At 42.1% G+C, this 13,460-nt stretch overlaps 1 long non-coding RNA gene across 1 annotated transcript; it reads right to left on the minus strand.

The window, feature by feature from the left end:
• Positions 1 to 596: 596 nt before the first annotated feature.
• On the minus strand, positions 597 to 5,590 carry LOC310810201. Its single transcript, XR_014554422.1, has 3 exons — positions 5,436 to 5,590; positions 3,806 to 4,006; positions 597 to 1,943 (listed from the first exon to the last, which is right to left on the minus strand). It is a non-coding gene; the product is annotated as an uncharacterized lncRNA (long non-coding RNA).
• Positions 5,591 to 13,460: the final 7,870 nt, after the last annotated feature.

The following is a 13,460-nucleotide window of genomic DNA, read 5'->3' on the forward strand; positions in this document are numbered from 1 at the left end:
CAGGAAATCACAAATCACTGTAGGAGGACAGTCAGAGTCGAGGTTGAGGACAATACATTTAGGAGAGAGACGATCACTGAAGACAGCGATGAAAGATAGAAGGGGGGAAAGAAATAAAATCCTCACAAATCTTCTTTTTTTCCCCTCTTATTGGAAGTTGCCAGGCCTGGTCTTCCTGGTCTTCCGCCTCTGTCCTGGCTTTCTATTATTGTGCTGCTCACAGTGTGTGCCCATACCTTGCTAACTGTGTACGAGTACATTCTTCTTGAAATGGTCCCCTGAGACAAGGCCTTATGCCTTTATTGTGTATAACAAAAAATATGATATCGTCCACACAGTATGGTAGCTAGGAGTTAAACATTAGGCCACAGGTCCCTCAATACATTAGGAAACAGGAGAAAAATTCATCATTTCTCATGGATGTATCAAATCCAATCTCTCTCAAACTAAATTATAGTCTTGTGCCAGGCAATAACCGAGCAGGTCTTTATTGATTACAGTACATTGTGGACACAATGATGCTACTATACATAACTCCTACGGGGCTACACAAATCCAATTAAGACTGAATCATACCCATATTTTCACCCCCAGCTATATGAAACAATTACCTGAGCACAATAAATACTGTACGTGATAACAGTCTCTCTGCACAAGAACAGCAATGGATTGTTTCATCTCATATTTTCCCACACCGCACTCTCACTGCAAGAGTAATGCTCTGCTGATAGAGCAATGATAAACACAGAACAGACTCAAACTTTAGAAGAGGGAAGGTCAATCTCAACACTGAAGAGGCCACGAAGGCATATCTGCATAGTATATGAGATAAAGTTCAGAGAAAGACTGAGTGCACAGCGTCTAGATAGGGGATGGGGGGGGAGAGGGGGGAGAGAGAGAATACAGAGAGGAGAGGAATGAATAGGTCTGGGGATACACTCCAGGACTCCACCAGACTGTTAATCATTAGACACCAGACCCTCCTTTCCAAGGCCTGTGCTGACATTGGGTCATGGATCATAACCACTCCAGTTATCTAAGGATATACATTCTTTGGGGCCCTACAGAAATCAATAGCCATATGTCCTAGTTTAACATAGTTCCTGCACGAGGAGAAAGTATGTTTTAATTCATACAGTATTAGCACCATATAGATATGGTCGATATAGATATGGTATTACAGGTATGTGCACTTTGTTCTCTTGTGAATGTAGCACTTTTATTTACTTTCCTCTATAAATATGTTTTTGCTGGCTATGTGTAAACACCAAATGTGCATTTATGCACCAGGGAAATGTGTTTGACTCATACAACATATAAATGCAGCTACGCTGTTTTCGCATTGTATAGCTAAAGCCTCTTGCATATATGAGTTTAGATTGCATCCATACTCCTATGATTCAGCACCACAATACTCTTTCCTTTTCCTCACATTCAATCTTCTCTCCTCTTCTTATCTCTCTCTCTCTCTCTCTCTCTCTCTCTCTCTCTCTCTCTCTCTCTTTCTCTCTCTCTCTCTCTCTCTCTCTCTCTCTCTCTCTCATTCGCATGCCATCTCACTCACATCTCCAAGAAGTCTCTGTAGATCAGTTTGTTTGCCTGTTTGAATTTGATTCCAGACTCCCTGTGAATTCCTCCAATTGTAAAAAGGCTGCAGGCAGCACTTTGTTATGTTTCTGTTTGGGCATTCTCCCAAAATCCTTCTTATTTTAGGAGTTCAGTTCAGTAGAGCACTGGAGCAGGACTGGTAACACAATTGTCCTGCTTGGCCTGGTGCTGGAGCTCTGTGGCTGGAAGGCATTGTGGGTGGGTCTTGGGTGCATCCTGGGTGGGGTGTCCCCCTTTGTGGTTTCCTGGGTGGGTCCCATTGGGAGAGCATACCTGTCTCTTTGTTCTCAGCTCTGAGTGGCAGCCACAGGAACAAGAGCAGGTGTGTCATGGCTCTGTGAAACATACAGAGAAAATGTTACTAACAGGTGTCAGTATGATTAAAGGGGTAGCATGTAGTTTGGCACATTGCTGCCCTCTTTGGCAACACTCAACCAATTTGAAAATATACAATATGCTATAATATAGTGGCAAATGTACAACAGTACAGTACATAAAGACCAGTGCTTGACCACAACACCAGATTGTAGAAAGTGTTTTGTTTCTGACCAAAATAGCGCTCTCCACTGAAGGTTCTTTATCATGCAATCTCATTCCTTAATGTTTCATGGTCATTAAGCACTATTCTCAAGAGCTCAAGTCTACATACTGGACCTTTATGCATTTTTTATATACATTATTCGGTAAGAGTTTACATGACAGCTCGGAATAAGTGGTTAACAAGATGGTTTGGTAATTACCTGTAGTTACCAGATACACGAAAGACAATTACTTTAAGAAAGTAGCTACTGTGATATAATGAGCTGGAAAATTATGTATTACCTGTTCCCATTTTGTTCTAGCCTTGTAGGCAGTCTTAACCTCAATTAAGACCGTGGTTACTGTTTTAAGCTCCCCAATTGGTCTGATACATTAAGTTGAGTTAAGTTAAGTTAAGTTGGATGATACACCTAATTGAAGTACTGTTTAACTTTTGTTTGATGGTCACCAAGGATTATTTTCAAAGGTTACAGAGTATTGCTACGTTTAGTACAGATACTGGAGCTGTGTTCAAAAAGTGAACATTAGCCTCAGTTGAAAGGAGCTAGCTCATACATTACATGTGGAACTTGAGCCATAGAACTATCTTTGTATTGTAAGGTCAAGAACCTGTATTGAATATTCTATTATGAAACATTGTGGTGAATATCATTGGAAATATTATTCAGTTCAGTCAAAGAGCCAACTCCAACAACGTATGATACACAAGGTTTTAAAGGTGTTGACTCCACCCACAAACGATTACAGGTACATTACAGAGCAACAATACCTACTGAACATCTTATTATTACTAATGTCAACGTCTCAATATGTTAATAAGGGAAATTGTACATTTACAATAACTATACGGAGTCATCCATATACCCTTCATGTAGGCCTACAGTATGTATCAGACCCATTAGGTAGCTTTTTGCTGTGTTAATGATACAATGGAGTGGATGCATGCATACTGACAGGTATGACTTAGTGTATCACTGACTGGTGGTCTAACCATGGTAAACATCGTCTTACTTGGCAGGCTGGGATATGGTATACAAGGGTAGAATAAAATGGAAAAAGGTAATATAGTATTGTCCAGCTGTGATACCACTTTATTTCATAGAAACTACCTTCTCTGTTTTTGGGAAACAAACCATGGTCTTAGTTGTGAGGTTAAGATGGGATACAAGGCTAGAACAAAACAGAAATATGTATTACAGCATTTTCCAGTTCTGATACTTGGTTATAAATCAAATTAAAAGTGTGCTCATCAGTTTCAATGATTCAAGAGCAATATGGAAACAGTGTAACACGGAAACAAGCGTCGTTCAAGCAAAATAATTAAGTAGAAACTACTTACCTTGATATAACAAGGTAATTGTCTTGTTACTGGTAATTATAAGTAAATACTGGTAATTACCTTGCTATTACCTACTTATTCCAAACTGTTATGTAAAGTACTACCCATTATTCTCTATCATCATGTACAGTACATTAATGTTTATCTGATATGGATAAATTCAATTCAGTTTGAGTTCTCATATTTCAATCCCCATACCATTACATATCGCCATTAGGAAAATTAAATCATATCACTGGTGTGGACAAAGATGCTTGACGTAACATATGAATGTTTCTGAACTCTTCTTCTCCCCTTGGTTTTGATCTCTGAACTTACACATGAACATGCGGATGCACATGCCACACATGGCGCAGACGTTGGCGATCTGCAGTGCCCTCCCACACTCCCCGCTCATCAGACAGTCCCTGGTCCTCAGGCAGCACCTCTTACAGCCGTCGTCAGAGTCTCTATACTTCTCCTCCTCCTCCTCCTCACTCCCACTGTAGCAGCAGCCCATATTTGGCTCCCCACTCACTGCTGAAAGAATCAATCATTTAATCAGTCTGTTAATCATTAATCAATCATCAGTCTGTCAATCGATCTACAGTAGTCATAGGCTCATCACTGCGAAATAGTTGTTGTTTTTTTACATTTATTTAAAAGCAAGTAAAAGCATACAAAACTCAGGGCAAAAAGCTGTGGCTCACCTCATGCAAAGAGACAACCAAACACAGTGCAACACCTGCTCTAAATGCAGTGCCTTGTAGTCAACTACACCTGTGTTAGCTAGCCAATTAATTACCAGCCGACAGACTGATAATCTGTGTGGAGTTCTGTTGAATGAATAAGAATTGACTTGAAAACATATACACATTGAATTACTTGCTAAATCCCAAAATACAATAAATTATCTTACTAAAATAATGTCTTTGTAGGGAAGGAGGTTGACTCCTTCACAATCAACATGGCAAAGTATGTATTTGACTGACTTCTTCACTGTCTCTATCTTGTGTCAATCAAGGTGAATGTTTTGTGGATTAGAAGTCAGTTGTATGATTTATTCTACTTACTGTGTCACATACAAATGTCTTACTATTACTCATGACCACGAGGCAGAAGGTGTGGCCCTGGCTGATGACATGGACCGAACACACTGGTGACACACCCACACCCACACCCACACCCACACCCACACCCACACCCACACCCACACCCACACACTCAAACAAAATCAAATTGTATTTGTCACGTACATTGCATACAGCAATAATTTATATGGTGAAATGCTTTGGGATCTTGAAGGTTCTTTATCATGCAATCTCAATCCTCAATCAACAACAGTCAACAGCAATCAACTAATCAACAATACAATATAGTAATAATAAAACAGTGACAATAGTAGTGCATAGGGTGTAGTGTAAGTAGCAGCAGTAATGGTTGCAATAATAACAGTAGTAATACAATATCAAGTGTTATGTAGCAGCAATAATTTACAGGAATAGTGCAATCATTCGGGGGGGGGGGGGGGGGCAGTCTTATGGCCTGCCTGTGGGTAGACACTGTTTCGGTGCCTCAGCACCATATCAATGGTATTTACCTCACTGTAATTTAACCCTACAGTATGCGGTATGTTGCCATGTACAGTAAGATATCCATGTTATGATGCATGTTCTCAGTAGCAGGGCACCATTTTATCGACTTTACATAATCCTCCACAAAATGCCTAACCCACGATGAACAAATGTATCACTGTAATGAGCTCTTTTAAAATACCTTTTGGTATCTTGGGCAAAATAATGACAGTAAGTGATGTCTTGACAAAGTGATTGTCTCCATGGCGCTGTACTAATTAAAGCAAAACTTCACGACTAAACAAGATATATTTCTACTTATGCTTATACTCAGAAGAAGAAAAATGGCTACAGGATTTCCTAAGTACAGTCAAACAACAAAAATGTTTATTTACCTTTCACCACTCTCTAAGTTAGTGACTTTCTTTCCCGTTTTTCTTCAGTTCATAAACTGTACACAAAGTACTCCAAGTTCTCCCAACGCCTCTTCTTTTTTCATTACTTTCTCTTATTCCCTGAGCAGCTTCTCAAAATGTTTGCGTATACTTGTTCTCACTTACAATACTGCTCCCGAGTCCCAGGCACACATTCAGTGAGAGACAGCACTTCTCTACTAATCAGAGATTCCACACAGGGTGTGCTTTCAGGTTTTTCTGCTTTGTCCCCAGAACGCACGCACCAATATCACTGGACGGTAATTATTCACAACAACACCTACAATTTGGCAGCCGTGGTAGGTGAGTTTGTACTGTGGTAAGGATGAGAGGGATTGGCATACAGCTGGTGGAGTCGAGTCTCATTGTCTCACCAGGCTGGCAGTATGATAGTTGGGGTGTAAGGGCTAGCATCACCACTAGCTTTGTTGCATGGCTGGTCGCTGTTGATAAATAAATAGGAGATTTTTGTCATTGTCCCGGTGTCTTGGGATCAAAGAGCTTAAAGAGAAGGTCTGTGCTGTAGGCTATCACTGAAATGCAGTCTGATGTAGACAATGAGCATGGCTGGATCTATGCCACAGAATCACACACGCTTGGCCAGATTATTAGGGGTCAACCTGGATTAGAGAACATTAATTCTCTCAGAGCTGCTGTTATTTAGGTACACAACATCCCAAAAGGATATAAAATGAGCTGTGTCAGTTAACTTATTCAGTCTTGATTTGATTCAACTCCAGCTAATGCGGATCATATAGGCACTTACTGTACACTGTGTATACATTTATAAATCGCATCAAAATGCACTGACACTGTACACTAAAGCATGCGTCACATGTTACATGATGAGCGATCGTTGTAGTACCTGGTAGATTTGCCCATCAGCCTAGTCCTGTCTTTACTCTCATATGGTCTATACCTGCTGTCCCAAATCCAGCATAGAATCTACAACACAAACCATACCACAAACATAACAACATTAGTCTGTTTGAGAAACAAAGCATATACATCCTAGTGGTTGATGAATGACTTAGGCATGAATGGTGGAGACTCACCCAATGTCTCTGTGGTGGCGGGTTGGTCCGGCGTGAAGAACAGGGCGCAGCTCTGCACCAGGCGGAGGAAGAAGGTGCAGAAGGTGTAGCTGCAGTCTCTCGAACATAGACCGCAGCATACATCTAGGCAAAGGTCACAGCACAAGTCACAGCAGTGGTCGCAGCAGTTGTCCCACTGTTCGGACATACACGGGCAACACTCCTCACTCTGCAGACAGGGGCTGGACATCTTACAGGACCGCAACCCCCATGGGTGAGACTCCACAGACACACACACACACACACACACACACACACACACACACACACACACACACACACACACACAGACACACACACACACACACACACACACACACACACACACACACACCACACACACACTCCTTAGAAACCAAGAAGATACTGGAGGAAATCACTGTTTCGGAAATTCAAACCCTCTTCTTCATGACTCAGATTGGACTGGCTGGTGTAGGGATGCTTCAGATGGTCTGAAACTTGACGGTTCAACTTCAACAAAGCCCTCTTCTTTGGCTGCATGGAAAAATTCAAGTTCAGTTGCATGTGATTATCTTGAGTTTAGTCCAGAGTTCCAACCTCTTCTTTAGTTATCTTTCAGGTTCTATTTATGTGTTATGTTTGACCGACTTTCTCACGTCATAAGCACACGTCACACTTTGCCCCTAGAAAACAAACTGTATTGAAACTTTATGGCTTTACGGTCAACCTCACTGATAAGAGCTAAGACAGAGTCCTCAGGAGGTCCTGTTGCTAGAGAGCATGAAACCCCATTCGAACGTCAGCATTCGATTAACAGGCCAAATCATTGTTAATTCAAAACCACAATAATTTGTCACCCAACCAGTGACTCTGTGAGCGTTGGGAACCTCCGCTCCTCTGCTCCCCACACAATCTGATTAGACCAGAGCTCTGTCTGTGACCTATTCAATATCACAAGTTGAGAGGAATAGTGGATTTGTTCTGCCCTTGTACTGTACACATGTAACCTACATGTGGCTAAGCACCATGTACAGTACACAGTGCCTGACCTCTTGAATCCACTACTATACTTATAGATCATATACTTATATATCATATACTTATATATCATATGTTCTGTGTTTGATCCTTTGATCCCCAGAGCCATTACTCTATCATCTAGGCTCCAAAAACAAAGAGATGAAGTCAAAATGAAACATTGGTATCTTAAAACACTAACCACTCATCTTAAAAACTGCCTCCAATACCAACACCTGAGTTTGTTAGCCACCAATCAAGCTCAACCAATAGAGACACAAAAAGTCAGTGAACACAAGCAACTACAGATTGAGATTATGGTGGTGGACAAAGTACAAGGATGATGAAAATGTAATCAGATTATGTTTTTTTTCTTCATAAAAAACAGATTTTCTTTGATAAGGGCTCACAGTTTCAAAGTACAGCAAGACTGATAAGAAAGTGGACATTTGAATAGAGTTAACTTTTAATTTGTCAATGTAAACAACCCAATTTTGGAACTGCACTTCCAAGATAATTAAATCTGATAAAACAGCATTTTACATCTTGCAATTTTTTTTTAGAATGAAACAGACTGTTATTGTGGTTCTTGTAACAAGATTGTTTTCTACTCATTATGTATAATAGGAAATAGGTATTTAAGATTGCATTGGTTCAAATTTCAGCTCCTGTTGTTCTCATTCTCACACACACGCGCGCACAAACACACTCACACACACACACACACACACACACACACACACACACACACACGCACAGACACACAAACACACACACACACACACACAGTACACACACACACACACACACACACACACACACACACACACACACACACACACACACACACACACACACACACACCAACCTGCTCCTTATAACACATACTGTACGTCAGTACACTGGGAGTAACAAGTGAACGACAGATTTGACCTTGGCGGCTCCAATAGGGAAGTGACAGTAATAAAAGGCTGTAGTGTGCTATTGTTGGCCCTGGGGCATCCATTAATGAATGACGTGACACAGCTGTGAGATATAGGGACAGGAGGGGTGATGTAGGATAGGCAGGGGGGTGGAGGGGTGATGGAGGACAGGTGTCAGCGGCCCACACGGCCATTACTTCACCTGTGATGAGCTCAGGCAGCAGTACACACACACAGACAGACAGACAGACAGACAGACACACACACACACACACACACACACACACACACACACACACACACACACACACACTGAAGACACCACTCTGCCGGAGAGGTGCGTTTACTGTAGAATAAATCACAGACAATTTCATTACATTATTCATGCGCTAAGTAGGCCCCACTACACCCAAGGGCGACTGCCATTTTTCACCTCTCACACTCCTTTTCTCACTCTCACACCCAGATCACGCTCACACACAGGCTAGAGTGACAATTCCGTATAATCCCTCAACTATTCCTGCAATGTTTCCTGTAAGTCAGTTATTGTTGTTATGGGAACACAGAGAGTTCTTGAATTTGAACATGATTAATGAAGAGGAATGGCAGAACACTCTGACACGCCCTTGAATGCCTACAGGCATATGTACAGTATACAGTACAGTAGGGCTACAGTTTGGACAGATAAGACTGATATCAGGGTAATTGTAGATAATTCATTGATATGGGTGATAGGTGTCAACTGGCTAATGGAATGCAATATTTAACCTCTGCTACTCCTCTGTGACCTTCACTTACTGTCAGGATAATTAGATTACGAGCTAATAACTACTGTATCATATTATGCAGAGAGACAGAGGGAGAGCAGGCACACACTCATCCTCGTGCACACATCCAAGCTAATTCATTCGTTAGCTTCCGTCACTCCTCAAGAATAAGATGAACAGGGAAGAGGAATGCTCATGACGACAGGTGTGTTGAGTTCATTTGAGTCAATGACATTCTCAAATCTCCATCCGAGCGCTGTTGGCTTAACCGCACTCATCCAGATGTCCACTCATGCACCTCCACATCCAGGCTTGGAGTCATGCTCTCTGGCTGGGCAATGAATAACAGTTTAACTAGTAAAAATGGTGGGAGATTTACCGTGGCTGTCGGAGGGGATATGGCAGGGCAGGGTGATATATGGCAATGGGGAGGGCACATAGCGTAACAGACCACTCCAGAATTTCATTTGGATTGGCAAGATAGTCGTATTTCACCCCCCCCTTGTCCCTCTTAGGGCCGTGCTCCAGCGCCTAGTGTCTCTCCATCATTCTTACTGTATCAACTGGGTGGGAAACAGGGGGGGGGGGGGGGGGGGGGGGTAATTGGCAGGTACTGTAGAGATCAGGAGGAGGGAGGAAGTGGAGGAGGGGTAGGAAGGAGGAGGAGGATGGAGGGGGAAGAAGGAGGATGAGGATGGGAGGGAGTAGAGTTATTGGGAGAGGTATTTGTTTAGAAAATGTGTGCCTCCATGGGGAAAAAATGCAGTTTTATGCTGTGTATTATATGGTGCAGTCACCAGTGAATATGAGTAAATCTATACTGCATGTAGGTGTGCATGGATGGCTCTGTGTGAGATCTATGTGTCTATAGATCCTCTGTTGAATTATAGCTTTGTGGAGTCTCTCAGGTAATGGACTGGCCTTGGAATCTCTCTTCACATTTGATTATAGTGTGAAGACTTGCTTTTGTGTGAAGAATGCTTTTATGTGGACATTGTGTGGTTTCTGAAAAGAAATATTGCTGCTGAAATTGCTGTCCATAATGTAGGATTACTTCTTCTTTTAACACATGATAGAAAAATCCATTGATACAATGTCAATGCTCTAAAATATGTTTTTGAAGAATATACAAACTTCACATATTCCAAACTGTAATGTTGAGAATAGAAACAGTATGGAGAGATGGAGTGACAGCCTATCATAATGACTGATGTTATCGCTAGCACTTTCATTTAGTGGTCAAAGTGGTCAAAGACTGGCTATGGTCCATGTCATCAAGTTGTCTTTCTGAAAGAGTGTTTTTGGCACTTGACATGCTGGAAGTGTGTTTCGGTCTTTCTCTTGGGTCGAGTGGGAAAGGGATCAATTGTGATTGGTTTCTCAGGGAGCGGTCGATGTATGGGATTTAATTGGTAATGTGTGTTGACATGGAGATCAATTGAGGCTGCTCAGGCGGCTGCTATTAATGAGGCACAACATAACAACTGTCGGTTAGCCATTGGTGCTGCACAATTCCATTCCTGCTCATTAACCACAAACACTCACTGATAAGATTTTCCTGTAGTAAGAGAAGTAGTCTTTAGCAACATACTAGACTTGAAAAAGAGCCAATGGTCCAAGGGCTAATGGCTATAGCAGCGATGGCATACTGTATCAGCAGGCAAAGTAATAACAACTGCTATCAAGCTAGACAGTACATGATAACAGTGTAGCAGTAGCATGGGCCTATAGCAGCTACCATTGGTAGGCTAAGTAGCACCTAGTAGGACTGTAGGTAGTCAGCTAGCATTATCGGCCAGGCTAGGCTAATAGCTGATAAGGTAAGCAGCATACAATAAACATAATATGTGCAATCTAAGGTAGCATTAACAGTTAGCATGCTATGCTGAGCTGTGGGTGCTATCCAAGGTGGCCATGTTCGAAGTGGCCAATCGGGGCCGCCAAATTGGTAAAGGCCATGACATTATAGCCTGAAAACAACAATTGGACGGCGGCCATCTGAGGTCAATAAGAATGAATTACAAAGAGGTACACTGTTGACCTGGGGTCAGTTTTTCGAATGCTTCATAGCTTAAGTAGTACCTTTTTTGATCCAGGCCCATGCCTCTCCTAGAGCAGCAAAGTACTTCATTCAGTGACATTTGCAGAGAAGACTGACTTGCAAACATTGATTGTACAATAGCTACTCTCTCATGGCTTTTCAGCTAGGTTGTCTGAAGAAATTAAGTACTGTACTACTTAAACTACAAGTCTTTTGGGAAACTCACCCCTGATCTGGGTACTTTTACCATGACTCTAATAAACACCATGTAAAACATGGATGATACGCAATAATACAGTGCTAACAGAGTTATGTCAAATGGAGTGTATTAGACAGTGATTACATGGTTATAGCACTGTAATAAGAACAAACTATACAATATGGACACGTAAAGGTGCCCAGACTCAGTAAGTCTACTTACATTGGTTAGTGACACACTAACACAAATTCAGTGAGGTGTTGGGAAAGTCCAAGCTTGTCCTGGGAGAGAAAGGGTCCATCACACTGGGCCCACTGACCAGCAGGCAGGTACTTGGACTCCTCAGAGCCTCTCCTGCCTGTTTTAGCAGCACAAGGGAACAGCTGCACCTAACCTCTGGGCTGCCATCAACACTTGGGCTCACCTCAAATGGACCCTTTCTTTCCCAGGACAAGCTTGGACTTTCCTGGGGAGAAGGGAAAGCTGCAACCTCTGTAGTAAAGGCTGAGTGAGAGTGTTTAAGAGGGTTTTGCACAAGATTACCTTTTGGCTCGTTCGCCCCAATGGGAACAAACAAAACTACATTCATGCTTAGTATGAAAGTAAGTAAGTAAGAAACTCAACTAGCTTTTATTGATATCTTGTGACAGTGCTTACGGGACTTCAATAACACTGAGGAGCAATCTAGTAGATTTGTACTGGTGTGGTCTTGTCAGTGTCACCTATAGTTCAGTTCTCATCTGTTATCTATGGTGTCTGCAGTGTCACCATAGGGTTCTGTTTGCATACAGTATATTGTACCTCATACAAACCAGAGCCCATTTAAAAAAAAATAAAAAAACATGGACAAAACCAAAAACATGAAACACAAAAATGGATCTAGAGTCAGGACTCAAAATATACAAAATATACATGAACATGAATGACATTAACAGTCAGCATCTCATCCCCCATACTAGTCTACAGTAGCCTTGTGCTCAAAGGGGAAAAACAGAGCCAACAAGACACGCTACTGTAGCTACTTATTGTGCTATCTCTCTCCTGGTTCTGGATGCTCTGCTGCTGAGCGGGTACCGGAGGTGTTGGCAGCCAATGCCTGCCCTAGCTCATTCATCACACAGCCCAGTGCTCTGTTAGTGAGAGGATTTACACACCACGGACGAGAGGTGCAGAATTACACCAGATTTATGGGCAGAGACTGGAATGGCAAGGCACCGGCAGCTGCTACTTGATATTTGAACACGAAGAGAATGAGAGAGAGGAAGAGAGAGAGGGAACAGGGCTGTGGAATAAGAGGAATGAGAGGTATCTCAGGAATAGGTAGCAATAGGTTGTCTAGAGGTATGTTGGTTGCATTTCCCAGGACCACTGAAAGTACACTCACCGAACATTTTATTAGGAACACCTGTACACCTTCTCATGGTGGAGGTGGTGTAATGGTGTAGGGAATGTTTTCTTGGCACACTTTGGGCCCGTTAATGGCAATCAATCATCGCTTGAATGCCACAGCCTGTTTTAGTATTGTTGCTGACCATGTGCATCCCTTCATGGCTACAATTTACCATCTTCTAATGGCTACTTCCAGCATGATAATGCACCATGTCACAAAGCAAAAGTTGTCTAAAACTGCTTTCATGAACACGACAATGAGTTCAGTGTTCTTCAATGGCCTTCCCAGTCACCGGATCTGAATCCAATAGAACATCTTTGGGATGTGGTGGAACAGGATATTCACAGCTTGAAAGTACACCTGAAAAATCTGCAGGAATTGCGTGATGCCATCATGTCATCATGGACCAAAATCTCAAAGGAATGTTTCCAACATCTTGTGGAATCAATGCAACGAAGAAATGAGGCTGTTTTGAGAGCAAAAGGAGGCCCTACCCAGTATTAGTATAGTGTTCCTAATAAAGTGTTTGGTGAGTGTATGTTGGATGGTGATGTTTACAGAAGCCTGTAGTGTGACCTTGACTGTGCCTATTCC

Source organism: Argentina silus (assembly GCF_951799395.1).
Source record: "Argentina silus genome assembly, chromosome: 9".
Lineage (NCBI taxonomy): Eukaryota > Metazoa > Chordata > Actinopteri > Argentiniformes > Argentinidae > Argentina > Argentina silus.